The 22,492-nt window shown below is 42.3% G+C and overlaps 1 long non-coding RNA gene across 1 annotated transcript in view; it reads left to right on the top strand.

Moving 5' to 3' along the window:
* LOC132392406 (uncharacterized) overlaps positions 1–13,648 on the top strand; it is a 66,630-nt gene extending 52,982 nt beyond the window's left edge. The window contains exon 3 of the long non-coding RNA XR_009511525.1: positions 13,517–13,648. This is a non-coding gene — a long non-coding RNA (uncharacterized LOC132392406). The remainder of the gene's footprint in view (positions 1–13,516) is intronic.
* Positions 13,649–22,492: the final 8,844 nt, after the last annotated feature.

Below are 22,492 nucleotides of genomic sequence, written 5' to 3'. Positions count from 1 at the left end.
GAATTATGACATTCTAGCCATTAGTGTGACCTGCTTTCAGGACGGGCAGGACTGGCAGCTCAGTATTCCAGAGTTCCATTGTTTTAGACATGATAGGGCAGGAGGGGTTAAATGTCAGGTCAGACTGGGGGGCCTAGTAAGTAGAACTGAGGTATAAAAAGGTATTACGCTGTAACTGGGTTTGTATTATAGATGACTCAACAGTCCATGGGATTTAGAGGAAAACATTTGCAGAGAGATCACAAACTATTGCAGATGATTTTAACTTCCACATAATGACCAGGTCTCCCATGCTGTAAAAGGGCTGGGTGGGAAGGAGTTTATCAAACCTGTGTTTAGTAAAGTTTCCTTAATCTATACATTGAAGTCCCAGCTAGGGAGAGTGTGATACTAGATCTCTTATTAGGGAATGAGACAGGGCAGGTAACAGAAGTTTGTGTAGGGGAACACTTTGCATCTAGTGATCATAGTTTCAAGGTAATTATAGAAAAGGTTAGGTCTGGTGCTTGCATTAAGATTCTAAATTGGAGAAAGGCCAATTTTGATGGTATCAGAAAGAATCTGGCAAGTGTAGATTGGGACAGGATGTTTTCTAGTAAAGCTGTACTTAGTGGGAGGCCTTCAAAAGTGAAATTTTGAGAATGCAGAGTTTGCATGTTCCTGTCAGAATAAAAGGAAAGGATTACAGGTTAGGGAACCTTGGTTTTTGAGAGATATTGTTAGTACCTCCAGTTGAACTTTGTCTTTTTGTGTGTTTTCCGCCTAGCTGTCAGTCTGTGGTTTTGTATTGCCATGTGCTGTTGTTTGTTTTCATATCCCATGTGCTCCTGTCCCCGCTCCTGCTCTACTCCGGCCCCTGTATCACTGAGTACTCTGCCTCACACCTGTTTCACATTATTACCTATTTTGCTGCCTCTTCTGTCTCATAGTGCTCCACCTATCATCTGCCTCTCTGTTTATTGCTCAGTGTAGTTCAGTCCTGTGTTTTCACCTGCTTGTTGCCAGATTGAGCCAGTGAGTTTTTCTGAGCCTTTCCAGCATTTGTATCTAAACTCTGTCTGTCTGAATATTGACTCTGCCTGTCTCCCGGCTTTGGATTTCTCTGGAGTTTTTGATCTCTGCCTTAACTTTGATGCCAACTTTGTTGCTCCTCTGGATTTGCTTCTCAGTAAGTATCACAGTGTGCACAATACTTGGTCTGCGATTGGGTCCTTGCTTCAGTGCCCTGGCAGATATTGAGGACATGGTTTTTTAAAAAAAGTATAAGAAATGCATGAAATGCTTAAGGAAATCAGAAGGACTAAGAGAAAGCTTGTCTGCTCTAGCAGACAAGATGAAGGAGAATCCCAAGCATTTCTACAAATATATTAAGAACAAAAGGATAGCAAGAGACAAAATTAGTCCTCTAGAAGATCAGAGTGGTAATCTCTACATGGATCTGAAAGAGCTGGGGTGGTCTTTAATAGATTTTTTTGCATCTGTATTAACCTGGGAGACTGAGACAGAGTCTACAGAAGTGAGGCAAAGCAGCAGTGAGTACACGGGCATAGACTATGTACAGATTATATAGGAGGAGATGCTTGCTGTCTTGAAGACAATTAGGGTGGATAAATCCCTGGGGCTTAACAATGTGTTCTATCTGATCTTGTAGGAGGCTAGCGTAGAAATTGCCTGGGCCCTAGCAGAGATATTTTAAACTTCCTTAGCTATGGGTGAGCTGCCAGAGGATGGAGGATAGCCAATCTTCCCATTGTTTAAGAAAGGCTCTAAGAATAAGCCAGGAAATTAAAGACCAGTGAACTTGTCACTAGTAGTGAGAAAGTTATTAGAAGGTATTCTAAGGGACCAGATATATAAGTATTTGGAGAGACAGAGACTGATCAGGGATAAACGTGGCTTTGTGTGGGGTAAGTCATATCTAACTAATCTTATACAGTTTTCTGAGGAAGTTAACAGTAAAGTTGCAAGGCAGTAGATATACTCTACATAGGCCTTTGATAAGGTCCCACATGGAAGGTTGGTCAAGAAAGTATAGACGCTTGGCATTCAAAATGAGGTAGTAAATTGCATTAGACATCGGCTCTATGGGAGAAGCTAGAGGGTGGTTATAAGTGGCTACCTCTGACAGGAGTCCTGTGTCTAATTATAAGACCATAATACATAGAAGCAGAATTACGACATTCAGCCTATCAAGTCTGCTCCATCAGTCCATCATGGCTGATTTCCCTTTACAGTAACCAAGCTAACATTGACATTTTATCATTAGTCTCCAAGTACCCCAAGTAATAGACTCCAACACTTTCCCAACCACTGGCCTATTATTTCCTTTCTTTTGCCTTCCTCCCTTCTTAAAGAGTGGAGTGACATTTGCAATTTTTCAGTCCTCTGGGACCATGCCAGAATCAAATGATTCTTGAAAGGTCATGACCAATGCATCCATTATCTCTTCAGCAACCTCTCTCAGGACTCAGGAATGTAGTTCTTCTGGTCCAGGTGACTTATCCACCTTAAGACCTTTGAATTGCCTGGCATGTTTTTCTTTATAATAGCAATGGCACTCAGTCCTATTCCCTGACACTCACGGACCTCTGGCACACTGTGGGTACACACAGTGAAGACTGATGTAATGTACGCATTAAGTTCATCTGCCATTTCTTTGTCCCCTATTACTACCTCAGGGATCAGTGTTGGGTCCATTGTTGCTTGTCATCTATATCAATGATCTGGATGATAATGTGGTAAATTGAATCAGCAAATTTGCAGATGACACCAACAATGGGGGTGCAGTGGACAGCAAGGAAGACCTTCAAAGCTCGGAGAGGAAACTGGACCAGTTGGGAAAATGGGCTGAAAAGTGGCACATAGAATGTAATGCAGACAAGTATGAGGTATTGCACTTTGGGTGGACTATCCAGGGTAGGTATTATACCTACCCTGGTCAGGCTCTGAGGTGTGCAGTAGCACGGAGGGATCTGGGAATAACTCATGATGTCTGTAACTCACAGGTAGGTAGGGTTGTAAAGAAAGTTGTTTGCACATTGACCTTCATAAATCAATGTAATGAGTACAAGAGTTAGGATGTTATGTTGAAATTGTATAAGACATTGGTGAGGCCTAATTTGGAGTAATTTGGTACACTTTTGGTCACCTACCTACAGGAAAGATGTAATTAAGATTGAAAGAGTACAGTGAAAATTCGCAAGGATGTTTCTAGGTCTTCAGGACCCGAGTTATAGGGAAAAGTAGTCAGGTTAGGGCTTTATTCCCTAGAACATTGAAGATTGAAGAGAGATTTGATAGATCTGATAAAGATTTATAAGGTATACAATATTGAGAGGTATAGATAGGGTAAATGCCAGCAGGCTTTTTCCACTGAGGTTGTGTGAGACTAGAACTAGGGGTCATGGATTAAAAGTGAAAGGTGATATGTTTAAGGGAACATGAGGGGGAACTTCCTCATTCAGAGGATGGTGAGAGTGTGCCACAAGCTGCCAGCACAAATGGTGGATGCTGGGTTGATTTCAACATTGAAGAGAAACTTGAATAGGTACATAATGACAGGGGTGGGGAAGGCTATGTTGTTCTATGGAACTAGTCAGATTAATGGTTTGTCATACACTAGATGGTCTGAAGGGCCTCTTTGTAGTGTTCTATGACTCTCTCCACAGTTGCTGCCTGGCCTGCTGAGTGCTTCCAGCATTTCCTATCCACAGTGTATTTCTAATTTCTCCTTTAAATGCTCATTTATGTGGCCAAACTGCGGCAACTGAAGCTGCCTTCTGCACGACGCCTGGCAGCGTATTGCTGCTGTGTTAGACACTAAAAGACAGCCTTTTGGAGCTGTGATAAAGAAATGAAAGTAGCACAAAGAGTTTTGGGACAGGATTTCAGGTCTTAGTACAGTCAACAAACTTGGAGATCACACAGAAGTCAGAATTAGATGAGAGCAGATATCCCAAAGGGTTGTAGGGCTGTTGGAAATTCCAGAGTTAGGAGGGGATAAGGATTTATAGGGATGAGTAATTCCTCTGGAAGGATTGGGGCAACAACAAGAGAACATTGTCTTAACTTCAGACCAAGATGTTCAGCGGCAATGTCAGCTGGATCTTCTACACACGGGATCTGAACTATTAGTTTATCACACATACAGTGGTAACAGCTAGCACAATCTGTGCTGGGGGCAGCCCACAAGTGTTGCCTCACATTATGGTGTCGAGCCTGATGAAATCTGTCGCATCCCTCCCAGGAGTCAAGGCATGACGTCCATGAACACTGCCTTGTTAGATCTTATTTTACAACATTGAACATTGAAGAGTACAGCACGGGAACAGGCCCTTTGGCCCATAATGTTGTGCCAAACCAATTAAAAAGTAAATATGAAAGAAACTAATCCCTCCTACCTACACCATGTCCACATCCCTCCATCTTCCTGACATTCATTTGCCTCTATAAATGTTTCTTAAAAGCCTCTAATGTATTTGCCAGAGAGTGCATTCCAAGCATCCACCACTCTCTGAGTAAAAAACTAACCCCTCATATCCCTTTTGAACCTACCCCCTCTCACTTTCAAGTCATGCTCTCTAGTATCAGGCATTTCAAATCTGAGTAAAGAATCTCCCTGTTTATGCCTCCCATAATCTTATAACCCTCTATCAGATCTCCCTTCAGCCTCCACCTCTCTAAAGTAAACAACCCAATTTATCCAGCCTCTCATGATAGCACATTCCCTTTAAACCAGGCAACATCCTGGTAAGCCTCTGTACTGTTCTATGTTCATGTAAGTTAATGATAATAAATCCATTTCTGATATTTATTCTGATTCTGATTCAGTTACATAACAAAGTTGTTTCGGCCGATGTTACTGCACACTTGTGATTGTTGTGCCTGGATCGTTGCGGGATTACTGAAATACAATCTGACCAAATAACCCAGTTGCTCCTGGACAACTCAATCATGCACCGCATTTGTTGGAACCACATGATCTATATTTACTACTAATTTTATCAGCACAGACCAATATAGTGACATCACAAACAGTAACAACTCCAATTTCCCATTTGTCTGATTTTATTTTAAGAAGAAAATTCAGAATTCAGATATTATTGCATGCTCAGGTTCTTCCTCACGTGGAATAGAATCTTTGACAATCTTGCTTCAGTTCCACCCCGGTAAGATTAGTTCACAGTCTCGGCCTTCCCTTGCGAGCACCTTTTCATCTCAAGTTTGGCTGCTGTGTGCCCCTGTAGTCCCATTTGCAGTAATTTGATATTTTGGCAGGAAGTCTGCCAAAGAATATTTTCAGCTGAATGAGGAAATTCCTTGTAGACTTGTTTCTTTCAGGCATTTTTTACTCTTCTGACCAATTATACAGAATGCCCTTTTCATGCTGGATGTGAACGGGATAATCTGGTATATCTGAAGACGTCTTTTCTAGTCCATGGTCAAAGACTATTTCTGATGGTTGACCATGACACACAAAATTACTTTGTTGCTCATCTTTGGCTATGATTAAGGAACAAGATGTTTCAATTTCCTTATGCCATTCAAGGAGTCCATTCATCCCATTAATGCCATGCCAGTTCTCAGAACGCATACCCATTCTCATTGTGGGGTCAGCAGTGAGCAACTTCAAGACCAGATCATCAACATCTCAGAGGATCTATCCTGGACATAACATACTGATGTAGCCATGAAGAAGTCTCACAGTGACTATACTTCATTAGGTGTTGAGGAGACTTAGTATGTCACTAAAGACTTCAACAGATTTCTACAGTTGTGTGGTCTGACTGGTTGCACCTCTGCCTGATGTGGAAAAAGCTGCAGTGGGTTATAGACTCAACCAGCTCCATCATGGGCACTAATATCCCCACCATCAAGGACATCTTCAAAATGCAATGTTTCAAAAAGGAACATCCATCATTAAGCACCCTCACCATCCCAGACGTGCTCTCTTCTCATTGGTACTATCAGGAAAGAGGTGTAGGAGCCTGAAGACCCACACTCAACGTTTTAGGAACAGCTTGTTCCTCTCTGCCATCAGATTTCTAAACAGTTCATGAACGCTACCTCATTATTTTTGTTATATGCTACTCATTTATTTATTTTTATTATAACTTAAAGTAATGATTTTGTGTCTTACACTGTACCACAGCCACAAAATAACAAATTTCACAACATATGTCATGAAATACATTAGCAGCATTTGAGAAACTCTTGGGTTGACAAATGGATGATAGAAAAGTGGAGAGCTATAATACTGTACAAAAGTCTTAGACAGCCTAGATTTTTTATATGGCTTCAGAGGGTACGGCCTCCACAGAGGCCTGATCTCAACATCATCGAGGCTGTCTAGGATTACCTGGAGAGACAGAAGCAAGCAAGACAGCCAAAGTCTACAGAAGAACTTTGGCTCACTTCTCCAAGATGGTTGGAACAACCTACCTGCTGACTTTCCTATAAAACAGCACAATAGTGTAACAAAGAGAATTGTTGCACTTTTAAAGGCAAAGGGTGGTCACATCAAATATTAATTTGATTTAGTTCTTTACTGTGTACTGCTTTTATAATAATTTTTTGATATTTGGGAACTTTTCATTATTTTTGAAAGCATATTCACCTTAAAGAATTTTTACATCTGCTTAAGACATCTGCACAGTTCTGGATATAGATACGAAGGGTTATGTTAATCTTAGCATAGAGTAAAAGGGCAGGACAACATCACAGGTTGAAGGTCCTGTCCTGTGCTAGATTGTTCTATGTTTATAAAAGTCAGTGATTATAAACCTGATTCTGATTCCCAGTTACTCCCAAATGTCATAATACTTATGAGCAGACCCAGTGGGCCAAATTGCATAATTCTGCTCCTATCTCTTATGATCATAACACCAAAAGAATAGAATAGAAGTGGAAAATGATCTATTAATGTCACATGTAGCAAGATACGCTTGCACGTTATCAGAGAGATCATTTTATACATAGGTACATCGAGGTACATGTTACAAAAGGAAAAAAAATCAACAGAATGCAGAGTTACAGTTGCAGAGAAAGTGCAGTGCAGACATTCAATGTGGTGCAAGGACCATGATGAGGTAGAATGTGAGATCAAATTCATCTTTATTGTACAAGTACACTTTGATTTCTTTAACACATCTGCAAAAGAGACATCCAATGCCCGCTGCGTTGTGAATAAATGTCTTATAAAATATAGAACATAGGACATAGCACAGAACTGGCCCTTAAGCTCACAAGATTTTGATCCACCAACATAACCTTCTTGAGCAAGACTGCCTCATTACAGAGGCCATCAGGAGCTTTGAAAAATCCCTCATTATTGAGACATCCTCGTATCCATCCCATACCAATGTGCACTCTGTACAGCACTGACTATTGCCATTACAGCACTCCTTTCAGTGCCTTTGGCCCCATTTAGACTGCTCCCAATAGACTACCATCATCACACTTATGGGATAGATATAGACCATAAGGCCATAGGAGCAGAATTAGCCATTGAGACTTCACTATTCCATCATGGCTGATTTATTATCCCTCTCAACCCCATTCTTTACTCAAGAACCTTTCAACCTCTGCTTTAAATATGCTCAAAGATTTGGCTTCTACAGCCTTTCGTAGGATTGAATTCCACAGATTCAATAACCCCGGCTAAAGAAATTCCTCCTCATCATTGTTCTAAAGGGACATCCTTCTATTTTGAGACTGTCCTTTAGTTTCAAACTCCCCACTACAGGAAAAATTCCCACCACATCTACTGTATATAGCCTGTTCAATATTCAAAGTAAGTGAAGAAGAAAGAACAGAAGGTGGGAGGAGGGAAGGAAGTAGAAACCGGCAGGTGATAGGTGAGACAAATTGAGGGGGAAGTTCAGTGGGGCAGAGGAGAGATGAAGTAAGAATTTGGGAGGTGATAGCTGGAAGAGGTAAAGGAATGAAGAAGGAATCTGACAGGAGAGGACATTGGACCATGGAAAAAAAGGAAGAATGGGAGCCAGAGTGAGGCAATGGTCAGATGGAGAGATGAAAGACAGGAGAGAAACCATGGAAGAAAGGGAAGGGGAACCAGAGGGAAGTGATGGGCAGCTGAGAAGAAGAAAAGGGGTAAGAGGGAAGCCAGAGTGGGGAATGGAAAAAGAGAGAAGGGGAAAGGGGGAAAGAGGGAGAAATTGATGTTCATGCTATTAGGTTGGAGGCAACCCAGGCAGAATATGAGATGTTGGTCATGCACCATGATTTGACAGTAGAGGAGCCACGGACCGATGTGTCAGAATGGAAATTAGAAGTTGAATTGAAATCAGTGCCCACCTGGTTTTGCATTAGAAATTCCGTACATTTTGACAAATTGGAAAACATAAGTTAGGGAAGACAAATGCACAGTTTCCTTATAGCCAAGCAGATGAAGTGGCTGCTTCTACAAGTAATTTTAACATTGAAAACAAAGTTAGGGGCTAATTGGGAGGAATTACATTGAGGAACGAGGAAACAAATTGAATATGTTGTTTCTGTCTGGATTGATGCAGTAAATCTCCCAAACATAATATGGAATAGAATGAGTGATAAATTGCTAAATTGTGCATTAATTTTTTAAAAAACTTCAATTATTGAGACAGAAATCCACTAAATCCCCAGGATCCTGATGATTTATTATCCAAGTGTATATATGTCACCATATACTACCTTGTGATTCATTTTCTTACAGGTATCTACAGGAAAATAAATAAATGCAATAAAATGTATGAAAAGTTATACATAAAGACTCACAAACAACACAGATACAAACGAAGACAAATTGCACAAATAAAAAGTAAGACCATAAGATATAGGAGCAGAAGTAGGCTATTCGGCCCATTGAGTCTGTTCCGCCATTCAATCATGGGCTGATCCAATTCTTCCAGTCATCCCATACACTTTGATGCCCTGGCTAATCAAGAACTTATCTATCTCTGCCTTAAATACACCCAATGAATTGGCCTCCACAGCTGCTCATGACAACAAATTCCACAGATATACCACCCTCTAATTAAAATAATTTCTCCGCATCTCAGTTCTAAAAGGACCTCCTTCAATCCTGAAGTCGTGCTCTCTTGTCCTAGAATTCCCTACCACGGGAAATAACTTTGCCATATCTAATCTGTTCAGGCTTTTTTGACATTCAGTATGTTTTTATGAGATACCCCCTCATTCTCCTGAACTCCAAGGAATACAGCCCTAGAGCTGCCAAACATTCCTCACATGGTAACCCTTTCATTCCTGAAATCATTCTCGTGAATTTTCCCTGAATCCTCTCCAATGTCTGTATATCCTTTCTAAAATAAGGAGCCCAAAACTGCTCACAATCCTCCAAGTCTGGTCTTACGAGTGCCTTATAGAACCTCAACATCACATCCCTGCTCTTATATTCTATTCCTCGAGAAATGAATGCCAACATTGCATTCGCCTTCTTCACCAACGACTTAATCTGGAGGTTAACCTTCAGGGCATCCTACACCAGGACTCCCAAGTTCTCTTGCAACTCTGCATTTTGAATTCTCTCCCCATCTAAATTATAGTCTGCCCGTTTATTTCTTCCACCAAAGTGCATGACCATACACTTTCCAATATTGAGTTGCATTTGCCACTTCTTTGCCCATTTTCCCAAACTATCTAAGTCTCTCTGCAGACTCTCTGTTTCCTCACCACTACCCACTCCTCCAGCTATCTTTGTATCATCAGCAAATTTAGCCACGAATCCATTAATACCGTAGTCCAAATTATTGACATACATTGTAAAAAGCAGCGGTCCCAACACCGATCCGTGTGGAACTTCACTTGTAACCGGCAGCCAGCCAGAAGGGGATCCCTTTATTCCCACTCTCTGTTTTCTGCCGACAGCCAATGTTCCAAATTAAATAATTAACATGAGAACATGAGCTGTGCAGTCCTTGAAATGGACTCTGTAGATTATAGAATCAGTTCATGGTTGAGAAAACGGAAGTTATCTACAGTGGTCCAGGAGTCTGATGGTTGTAGATTAATAGCTGTCCCTGAACCAGGTTGTGTGGGACCTGAGACTCCTATACCTCCTAATCGATAGCAGCAGTAGGTGTAGAAGTTGTCCTTCCTGAAAGTGGTTAGGTGCATACATATGTGCCACATGCTTGTGAGGCTAGAACTAAGAAGATTATACACTTTACTACATGGCCAAGGGGTTGGTGCAGGGTGGACAGTATAAGATTTTTGGATCATTGGGCCAAGGAAAGTGGGACCTGTACAAAAGGCCCTGACGAAGGGTCTCAGCCCAAAACGTCGACAGCGCTTCGCCCTATAGATGCTGCCTGGCCTGCTGTGTTCCACCAGCATTTTGTGTGTGCTGTCTGAATTTCCAGCATCTGCAGATTTCCTCGTGTTTGCTCTGAACAGAAGGGATTGTTTGCTCCTGAACAGGAGGAAGACTAATATCCTTGTGTTAATGCTGCACAGCGGAGTTGAAACTAGAGTTACAGAGGGATGGGAACCAGCATGCCAGGATTGTTAGTGGAGAGTCTGTGGAGGCAGACGTTGGTAAGATGTCACACAAAGTTAGGAATCAAAAGGTTGAGCATGGTGCGGCAAAATTGTAAAGGGTGAATACAGGACTGAAGGTGTTGTACCTGAACGCGCGCAGTATACGGAATAAGATTGATTAACTTGTAGCACAGTTGCAGTTTAGCAGGTATAATATTGTAGGCATCACGGAATCATAGCTGAAAGATTATAGTTGGGAACTTAATGTCCAAAGATACACATTATATCGAAAGGTTAGGCAGGAAAGCAGAGAAGGTGGGATTGCTCTGTTAATAAAAACTGAAATCAAATCATGTGATAGAGGAGACATAGGGTCAGAAGGTGTGGAATCATTGTGGATGGAGCTAAGGGACCGCAAGCATATAAAGACCCTCATGGGAGTTGTATACAGACCTCCAAACAGTGGTAAAGATGTTGCCTACAAATTACAATGGGAGATAGAAAACGCTTGCCAAAAGGGCAATGTTACTATAGTTATGGGGGACTTCAATATGCAGGTAGAATGGGAAAATCAGGTATGATGCTGGATTACAGGAGGGGGAGATTCTAGGGTGCCTACAAGATGGCTTTTTAGAGCAGCTTATGGTTGAGTCCACTAGAGGATCAGCTATTCTGGATTGGGTGTTGTGCAATGAACTAAAGTTGATTAGAGAGCTTAAGGTAAAAGAATCCCTAGGGGTAAGTGATCATAATGTGACTGATTCACCCTGAAATTTGAGAAGGAGAAGCTAAAGTCAGATGTATCAATATTACAGTGGAGTAAAGGGAATTACAGAGGCATGAGAGAGGAGTTGGCCAGAATTGATTGGAAAAGAACACTGGCAGGGATGACAGCAGAGCAATGGCTGGAATTTGTGGAAGCAATTCAGAACATATACATCCCAAAGAGGAGTAAGTATTCTAAAGGAAAGATGACACAACCGTGACTAACAAGAGAAGTCAAAGCCAACATAAAAGCCAAAAAGAGGGCATATAATAGAACAAAAATTAGTGGGAAATTAGAGGATTGGGAAGCTTTTAAAAACCAAAAGAAGGCAACTAAAAAAGTAATTAAAAGGTTAAGTTGGGACACAAAATCAGATACATAAAATGTAAAAGAGAGGTGAGAGTGGATATCAGACCACTGGAAAATGATGCTGAAGAGGTAGTAATGGGGACAATGAAATGGCGGACACACTGAGTAAGTATATTGCATCAGTCTTCACTGTGGAAGACAAGTAGCAGTGTGGTGGAAGTTCCAAGTCTCGGGAGCACGAAGTGTGTGAAGTTACCATAGCTGGAGGGAAGGTTCTTGGGAAACTGAAAGGCCTGAAGCTAGATAAATCAACTGGACCAGATGGTGTACACCCAAGAATTCTGAAAGAGATGGATGAAAAGACTGTGGCCGCATCAGTAATGATCTTTCAAGAATCACTAGATTATGGAATGGTTCCAGAAGACTGGAAATTTTCAAATGTCACTCCACTCTTCAAGAAGGGAGAGAGACAGAAGAAAGGAAGTTATAAGCCAGTTAGTCTGACCCTCAGTAGTCGGGAAGATCTTGGAGTCGATTATTAAGGACGAGGTCTTAGGGTACTTGGAGGCCCATGATAAAATAGACCATAGTCAGCATGCATTCCCCAAGGGTAAATCTTGCTTGTTGGTATTCTTTGAAGAAATTACAAGCAGGATAGACAAAGAACTTCAGAAGGCCTTTCACAAGGTGCCACACATGAAGCTGCTTAACAATCTATGACCCCCATGTTATTACACAAAATACTCTAGCATGGATAAAGCAGTAGCTGATTGGCAGGAGGTAAAAAGAGTGGGAATAAAGGGATACTTTTCGGTTGGTTACCAGTAACTAGTGGTGTTCTAGTGGTGATCCTCAGGGACATTTTTCTTACATTATATGTCAATGATTTGGATGATGGAATTGATGGCCTTGTTGCAAAGTTTGCAGATGATATGAAGATTGGTGGAGGGGCAGGTTGATTTGAGGAAGTAGCTAGGCTACAGAATGACCTAGGCAGATTAGGAGAATGAACAAAGAAATGCCGGATGGAAAACAGTGAAGGGAAATGTATGGCCATGCACTTCAGTAGAAAAAAAGTGTTGACTATTTTCTAAATGGAGAGAAAATTCAAATACCTGAGGTGCAAAGGGACTTGAGAGCCCTTGTGCAGGATTTCTTAAAGGTTAATTTTCAGGCTGAATCTCTGGTGAGGAAGGCAGTTGCAATGTCAGCATTCATTTCACAAGGACTAGAATATAAAAGCAAGGATGTAACGCTGAGACTTTAGAAAGCACTTTAAAAGGCCTCACTTGCAGTATTGTGAGCAGGATTGCGCCCTTTCTCTTAGAAAGAATGAGCTGAAACTAGAGAAGGTTCAAGTAAGGCTCACGAAAATGATTCCAGGATTGAATGGTTTGTCATACGAAGAATCTTTGATGGCTCTGGACCTGTACTCAATCGAATTCAGAAGAATGAGAGATAACCTGATCAAAACCTATCAAATGTAGAAAGGCTTTGATAAAGTGGATGTGGAAAGGATGATTCCTATGGTGGGAGAGTCTAAAACCAGAGACACAGCCTCAGAATAGAGGGGTGTCCTTTTAGAATGGAGATGAGGAGAAATTTCTTTAGCCAGAGAGTGATGAATCTGGTAAATTCTTTGCCACATGCAACTGTGGAGGCCAAGTCTTTATGCATATTTATGGTAGAGGTTGATAGATTCTTGATTGGTCAGGACGTGAAGGGACATGGGGAGAAGACAGGAGATTGGGGCTGAGAGGAAAATTGGATCAGCCATGATGAAATGGTGGAGTGGACGCAATGGGCCAAATAGCCTAATTCTGCCCCTGCATCTTATGGTCTTATAAAGAAAGCAGCTGACAGGATCTTAAGAAGCAGTCTGCTTTAATTCTGATGACTTGATGTTCTCACATCAATATTAGTAATGCTGATTTTTTTTTCCCACAGGCCCCACCTGCAAATCATTCTTCAGAATATCCCTTGTTTCTCACTGGGCTGTTGATCCTCCCACAGTGGTGTTTCCGGGAAAGAAAGGGAATTAACTGCCCTGGTTTGGATTGGCAGGGGAAGACTGCCTTCCGATCCCAATCACTCCCTTCCCCTGCAGCTAAGTAACAGGAGCTGACGGCTCTTCCTGTCAGCACGATGCATTGTTCTGGAGTGTCTGTGAATCACCTTTCGTTCGATTTTGCCTTTTCTTGAACAATAAAGTGACACTCCTTGTAAAACCACGTCAGCCAAATTCAGTTCTCCTAATTAACCTTCAAAATTCCTCTTATATTTAAATACTTTATAAATTCCACTTATTTAAGAATTATAACATATACAGGCAATGTACCATAGTGTTTAGCATAACTCTTTACAGTGCTGGCGACCGGGCTTCATTTCCTGTCACTGTCTGTAAGGAGTTTGTACATTTTCCCCTTGATCGCATGGGTTTCCTCTAGGTGCTCTGGTTTAGACCATAAGACCATAAGCTATAGGAGCAGAAATAGGCCATTCGACCCATCGAGTCTGCTCCGCCATTCAATCGGGCTGATCCAGTCATCCCCTTTCCCCTGCTTTTTCCCTGCAGCCTTTGGTGACCTGGTTTCCTCCCACATTCCAAAGACATACCAGTTATTTGAGAGGCATGTGTTCATTGAGCTGGAAGGACTTCTTACTATGCTGTATATATAGGCATCCATTATTCTCAAGAGACCATGGATTTGCACCTTGGGTCTGGGCAAGATTGTATGGGAGACCGGCAGTTGCCCATTCTCCCCTCTCCACAGCACTGATGTTGTCCAAAGGAAGAGCTGATACAGCTTGGCACCGGTGTCATCGCAGAGCAATGTGTGGTTAAGTGTCTTGCTCAAGGACACAACACACTGCCTTAGCGTAGGCTCAAATTAGCGACCTTCAGATTACTAGACCAACGCCTTAACCACTTGGCCACGCGCCGACATATTCTGTGATACTGTGCTGTATCTTTAAATAATTTTTTTTAAAGTGGCTGTACATTGGCGTCATTTTCAAAACTCTTAGATAAATGAGGTTTATGGGGTGACCAGGGAGGGGTAGTTCCTCTGGTGGAGGGGCTTGTCATATCCATTCTGGGGCAGCTCACTCACCTTTGATCCCCACCGGACACTCAACTGTCACCTGTGGCTCCAAGTAGCTGTTTGGATGTGACAGTAGCCACATCCCGGTACACCGCTCCAACAATCGGCTAACCCGGGTGAGGGTAGCCAGCGGCCTCACTCCCGGGTGAACTTTAGGGCCACGCCTCTCCCAGCATGCAAAGCGGACTGGATGGATGAGATCTAGAGTGCGATCCAACGGTCAGGATGGCGGTGCAGCAACGCTCTGCAGAGAGTGAAGGGCATGACGAGGCACAGCGGACATCATGGTCATTCACTGCAACCGAGGAAGACTCAAGTTTGTGACTCTCACTCATGTCACTGGATCCTGACTTCTGAGACTGGAAGTAGAATTGCCCCAGTGCAATGACTTTCCTACTTTAAAATCTCTCCACCATAGTTTTCATGTCATCGTCAGATGCAATGGAGAACCACCAGAAAAGACATAGGCATATGGATGATAGAATAACAGAGGGCTATGTGGGAGGGATGCAGGGACTGATCTTAGAGAAGGTTAAAAGGTCAGAAACATTCTGTGCCGAAGGACCTCTACTGTGCTGAAGTGTTCCAGGTTTCGAGTTCTTAATGTAATGAACTGGCTTAAGGCACTGTAACCACTCCCCTCCATTCCCTTATGCCTTTATCCCACCAACCCTATCACCCTACTATCTCTGTCCTCTCAATCAGCCCATTGTCCACTCACTTGTTCCTCTGGTTCCCCCTCTGCACCTCTTTCTTTTTATTTCGCGGCCACTGTCCTCTCCTATCAGCTTCCATCTATCACCTCCCAGCTTTTTACATCATTACCCCTCTCACCTAGATCCACCTGTCACCCAACAGCTTTTTGCTCCAGCCTGTTCCTTCACGTTTTAGTACCGGGTGTCTCCCAGTAATGAAGTATCGTGTCCTGAAATGTTGGCTATCCCTTTCCCTCCATAGATGCTGCCTGACTCTGTACACTTCCGATAAGGAAGAATTCAGAGTCAGGAATTATATCCAGCAAGGAGATAATGCTGAGGCTTTATAAGACACTAGTCAGGTCACATTTGGAGCATTGTCAACAGTTTTGGGCCCCATATCTGAGAAAGGATGTGTTGTCATTGGAGAGTTTCATAACAATGATTCCAGGAATGAAGGGGTTAACATATGAGGAGCATTTTGCAGCTTTGGGCCTGCACTCACTGGAATTTGGAAGAATGCAGAGGGATCTTGTTGAAACCTACTGGATGTTGAAAGGACTAGATAGGGTGGATGTGGAGAGGATGTTTCCTGTAGTGGAGGTGTGCAGAACTAGACAACACAACCTCAAAATTGAGGGGCGACCTTTTAGAACAAAGGTAAGGAGGAATCTTTTTAGGCAGAGAGTAGTGAATCGGTGGAATGCTCTGCAGTGGAGACCAAGTCCATAGGTATATTTAAGGCAGAAAATCATCGTTTCCAGATCGGTCGGAGCATCAAAGGATATGGCAAGAAAGCAGGTGTATGAGGTTGAGTGGAGTCTGGAATTAGCCATGATGGAATGTCAGAGCAGATTTGATGGGCTGAATGGCCTAATTCTGCTCCTATATCTAATAGTCCAATATTTTATGTGCTGTTCTAGATTTCTAACTTTTGCAGTTAATCCTCTTTCCCTGTTTTACTTATTCCAAGGGCATTGTTCATCCAAGTTGAATAGCTTGCTTTCCCACTTCAAATGGCAATTTTTCCCCCTTTCTCCAGGTCTCCCTTCAACGACTTTCAAACCCTTCGCTCGCCTGGTTAATGTATTTATTTATTTATTTTGAAATGCAGTGTGGAATCTTTGAACAGGCCCTTCCCACTCAGCAACCCACCTATTTAACCATAGCATAATCACAAGACAATTTACAATGACCAGTTAACTGACTAACCAGCCTTTGAAATGAGAGAGGAAACCCATACGGTTCAGGGAAGAACAAACACCTGACAGAACCATAGACTCAGGAAAGCCCCGAGCTGTACAACATCATGCTAACCACTGCTGTGGTCACCCACGTCAGACACAGGTTCTCATCACCCCCCCCCCCAACTCCCATCTGATTCCAGCTGTCATTCACCTGTCCCCTAATGGTTCCCATTCTCACCTCCTTTGCTTACTGAACACAGCTCTGGCAGCAATTTGAGTTCCCGTAGATCTCCCTCCTGGAGCTCTCTCCTATCTCTACACCCCCCTCCTGTTACCTTGCTCCTCGGCAGCTGAGTGGTTAGCATAGTGCTTTACAGTGCAAGTGACACAGGTTCAATTTCCACCACTGACTCTAAGGACTTTGTACATTCGCCCCGTGGTTCCGGTTTCCTCCCACAGTCCAAAGACCTACTGGTTGGAAGGTTAATTGGTCATTGTGAACCGTTCTGTGATTAGGCTAGGGTTAAATTGGGGGGGGGGGGAATGGTGCATGGACGGCATGACTCGAAGGTTTGGAAGGGCCAATTCTGCACTGTATCTCAATCAATCAATACATAAGTAACATCAGTTATGTGCTTTCCTCTCTCCCCCTTTGTCTGCCACAGGTTCCCCACTCACCTTCCGTACCTTGTACAATCTGTCTGTCATTGTAAACTTCTCTCAGTCCACCAATCACCTCAAACTCCATTCTCACCACTCCCCTTCGCCTCTCTATGCTGGTCATATTGCCTTCTCACTCCCAGTCTTGCCATAGGGTTTCAACCCAAAATGGCGGCAGTTTCTTTCCTCCCAATTATGCTGCTCAATGTGCTGAGTTTGTCCAGCAGGTTGCTTGCTGGACCACGTGAATAAATCTGGAGTCATATATGGTCCATACTGGGTAAGAACAGCAGATCTCCTTTCCTAAAGAAGATGAATGAACCCAGAATGGTTACCATGACAACCCCTTGGTTTCTTGGTCTTAATTCAGGGACTTGTTCTTTTTTAATCCCACTTATAAATACAAACATAAATTCTCCATGTGCCAAACTCTTGTAGCAACACATTCAAAGTGCTGGAGGAAGTCAGCAGGACAGGCAGCTTCAATGGTAAAGAGTAAACAGACATAGAATCGACAGATAGAATCGAACTCTTGTTTCCACATCAACAATCTGAGTTGCTAACCTGTAAGAACCATAGAACACTACAGAACAGTACAGGCCCTTCAGCCCTCCACGTTGTGCTGACCCATATAATCCTTAAGAAAAGTACTAAACCCACACTACCCCATAACCCTCCATTTTTCTTTCATCCATGTGCCTGTCCAAGAGGCTCTTAAATACCCCTAATGTTTTAGCCTCCACCACCATCCCTGGCAAGTCATTCCAGGCACTCACAACCCTCTGTGTAAAAAAACTTACTCCTGATGTCTCCCTTAAACTTCCCTTCCTTAATTTTGTACATGTGTCCTTAATTATGTACATATACATAAGGTTTTATTTCCTCCAAAAGCAATGTTCACCCTTTGTTTCTGCTTTTTCTTGTCCTGTCCTATCCCTGTTTCTATCTCCAAACAAGGCACTTCCCTGCATGCCTATACACACACACACTCAGACAAATATATCGTAAGATCATAAGACAAAGCTGCAGAGTTAGGCCATTTGGCCCATCATGGCTGCTCTGTCATGCCATCATGGCTGATTCATTATCCCTCTCAATTCCATTCTTCTGCCCTCTCCTCATAAATGCTAACATTCTTACTAATCAAGAATCTATCTGCCTTTGCTTTAAATTTACCCAATGACTTGACCTCCTCACCTGTCTATAACAATGAATTCCACAAATTCACCACCCTCTGGCTAAAGAAATTCCTCCTCATCTCTGTTCTAAAAGGACATCCTTACACACACAAACACTCACATACACACTGACACACACAAATCATATACACTCACACAGTCAGACTTACAGTTTACACACACAACCTTACACTAGAGGAGCCAAGATCTCTGTCCCAGCTAATTGAATTAAACTATTTGGAAAAGTACTTGAGGTTGAGTCCATATGTAACGTTGCACAGATCATGGCAAACCCTTTGAGAAGGGCACTAAAGTACATCAGGTATGGGTGGCTGAAATATTGGACTGGTGCAGTCACTGGGGAATTGCCTTCTTCATCCAGAGTGGGGTTAATCTGTGGAACTAACTCAGACAAGGAGTAACTAAGGTAACTGATGTAACTACATTGAAGAGAATACTGAATCATGGGAGGGAGAGATAGCTGATGAGAACTATGGAGTGTAAACAGGGGCCCACTGAGCCAAGTGGCCTGTTTCTGTGTTGTAAATATCTTGCAAAATGATAATAGCTCTCCTTATTGACGCAGATGATTATCCTAACTTTTGCCAAGTCACATTCACCCATCTCGCCTTCATATTAATCCATCTTGGCTCCCAGTCTATTGAGGCCCAAATTTTGGAATTCCACTGCACAGTTCCAAACCCCTCAATCCTCCAACTCTGTAACCTCATGATGACCTACAACCCCAAGAGATTGATCAAGTATAAGTTTGTCATCTGACTGCCCATATATGCAACCAAACGAAACAACATTCCTCTGGACCACAGTGTACCTACAAAACATATGTCACACACACAGCACATCAAACAAAATATTACCATAAATAAATTAATAAATTTAATTTGAAATGTATGTAGTGCACAGCACAGGTAAACAGTAAACAGCTCACAGTCCTCGTGATGAGACCTCAGTGGTGGTGGGTTATTCATTAGTATGCATTCTTCTTGAATGCCTTTTGTTTCCTTAAGGCCATTGCTAAGAACCATGTATCATCAGCACAGTGGTGTGGTGGTCAGCATGTCACCTTACAACGCCAGCGAGCAGAGTGTCAGGGTTCAACTCCCACCACTCTCTATAAGTTCATACATTCACTCTGTGATCACTTGTGTTTCTCCGGTTTCATCCCACATTTTCCAAACAGACATTAATAAGCTTTGAGCATGCTATTTTCACACTGGAATCATAATGACACTTGCAGGCTGTCCCTGGCGCACTTTTGGGCTTTGTTAGTCACAGACGCAAAAATGAAGCATTTCAAAGTTCAAAGTAAACTTTATTATCAAAGTACATGTATGTCACCACATATGACCCTGGATATCATTTTCTCGTTGATATAATCAAATCTATAGAATAGTGTCTATAACAGAATCAATGAAAGATTGCTCAGCTAGGGCATTCAACCAAAGTGCAGAAGACAACAAACTGAGCAAAGGTAAGTATAAATAAATAGCAATAAGTATCATGAACATGGGATAATGAGTCTTTGAAAGTGAGTCCATTAGTTATCGGAACATTTCAATAATGGGGAAAGTGAAGTTATCCCCTTTTGTTCAAAAGCCTGACGGTCAAGGGGTAGCAACTGTTCTTGAACCTGGTGGTGCAAGTCCTGAGGCTCTTGTACCTTCTACCTGCTGGCAGCAGCAAGAAGTGATGGACACTGCTTTCCTACAACAGTGTTTCATGTAGATATGCTCAGCAGTTGGGAAGGCTTTACCCATGATGGACTGAGCCAAACCATTACTTTTTGTGAGATTTTCCATTCAAGGCTCTGATGCAGCTTGTCAATATACCATCCACCACAAATCTATAGAAATTTGTCTGTATGTTTCACTGTGTGTTTCAATGTTCATGTGACAAGTAAAGCTAATCTTTTTAAATATTTTTATCTGACTAATCTCTAATCTCTGGACATCACCCCAAAACACGTTAACCCTCTTCACTCTGACAGTGTTTTACCTGCCTTTGGTTTGTTAGTCAATTCACCCTGTTGATACCCTTACAAAACATTAAGCTCTTCACCTTAGTAGTTGCTATTGTTGCAATGGAGGTTCCCTGGACCTGACCTCTCCTCATCACTCACTTCCTTAAACAATATACACTCAGTGGCCATGTTATTAGGTTCACCTGCTCGTTAATGCAAATATCTAATCGTCCAATTATATGGCAGCAACTCGATGTATAAAAACATCCGGATATGGTCAAGAGATTCAGCTGTTGTTCACATCAATCAGGTTGGTGAATAAGTATGGTCTAAGTGACTTTGACCATTGGTGCCAGACAGGGTGATTTGAGTATTTCAGAACCAGCTGATTTCTTAGGATTTTCACTCACAACAGTCTCTAGAGTTTACAGAGAGTGATTGAAAAGCAAAAAAAAAATCATCCAGTGAGCAGCAGGTCTGTGGGTGAAGATGTCTTGTTAGTGAGAGTTAAGAGGAGTAATGGCCAAACGGGTCCAAGCTGACTAGTAGGCAACAGTAACGCAAATAAAACCATGTGTTTCAACAGTGGTGTCTAGAAGAATATCTTTGCACAGCTCATCAAACTTTGAAGTGGATGGGCTACAGCATCAGAAGACCACAAACATACACTCAGTGGCCACTTTTTTAGGCAGAGGAGATACCTAATAATGTGGCCACCAAGTGTATAAAAAAGTCACAGAAGTATTTCTGTTCCTATTCATTCCAACAAAATCCTTCAGACATTTTCAATGAAACATTGTGACTCCAGTGCAGTTGATAATAGATTAAAATTCAGCAATTATTATTTAAATTCAACCTGATTCCTGTCCCAAGTACTTTATCATTGTTTCCAAAGAAACATTATATTACTTCACCGGAGAAGGAGGAAGTGACCTGATGTCAGGGATGACACCTCTGGGAACATTCTAGAAAGTAAAGCCAGGCCCAGGCTGAGTTGAATCACTGCACTAAGCACATTATTTTCCCATTAATGTTCAAGGAAGTTTCATATTAAGGTCAGAGGGACAAAGCAATTAAGCAAAATTCTTCATGTATCTGTTTCAAATGTGCCCAGTCCTTCAGTGATGTTAACCAAGAGTGGGCCCAAATGTACGTTGTTAAATCGGTGTTGTCATGGTGAGCTCTCACAATGACTGAACCCAAGAGCGGAGGAACGGCCGGCTCTGTCACTGTGAGCGCTGGCAACGACTCAACCCGGGTACGGAGGAATGACAGACTCTCCATGAAGAGATGAAAACAAGATGTTATACAAACCGTACATAGGAATTCCAACAGAGCATCAATGGCATGACCAAGTGACACCATGAGACAAATCATTCTGAACAAAAAGACCCCGTGATGAGTGCTAATCGGGAGTCCGCTTTAAATCACCGCAGAAAGCAGAAAACCTGTGCCAGTCACAATTAACTTGACAAGATTAAACAGAATGTACAAAGGCTTAATGACTCTAGATAATTCAGCAATTAGTAAATTCAGGTACTCCAGAAAACTATAAGCCCGACATTCTACAGCAAGCCACAGAGGCCTGCAGGGGCATAGCAGGTGTAGTATTGTCGCAGGTACAATGAATAGCCTTGCTTTGCATACAGTTAACTTTCAGTACATTGGAGTAGTACAAGGGTAAAACAGCAATGGAATGCAGAATGCAGTACAAGCAGACAATAAGGCCACGGCAAGATAGATGGTACAAAGGAAACATTCAATAGTCTTAGAATGGAAACTATGCCACATACATTCAGGCTTTTAATCTTCTAGCTGATGGGAGGGATAAGAAGAGGAAATGTCTGGAGTGGGTGGGGTTGGGGATTACAGTATGTCGGCTACTTTACCAAGGCAGAGAGAAGCACAGACAGAATCTATTGAAGGGAGGCTTCATCAGTGGGTCACATCAGTGGGTCACTCTTGGTTAACGTCTTTGAAAGACTAGGCACATTTTGGAGAAGATGCCAGAATATGATTTCTTAATTGCTTTCCCCTTAAGTGCTATATTTTATGAAGTGATACAGCATGATAACATACTCTTCTGGCCCAATGAGCCCACACTGCCCCATTTCATCC

Source organism: Hypanus sabinus, chromosome 4, assembly GCF_030144855.1.
Source record: "Hypanus sabinus isolate sHypSab1 chromosome 4, sHypSab1.hap1, whole genome shotgun sequence".
NCBI classification, from domain to species: domain Eukaryota; kingdom Metazoa; phylum Chordata; class Chondrichthyes; order Myliobatiformes; family Dasyatidae; genus Hypanus; species Hypanus sabinus.
Note: the sequence above shows the minus strand (reverse complement) of the source record. Positions and strands in the feature narration are given on the sequence as shown.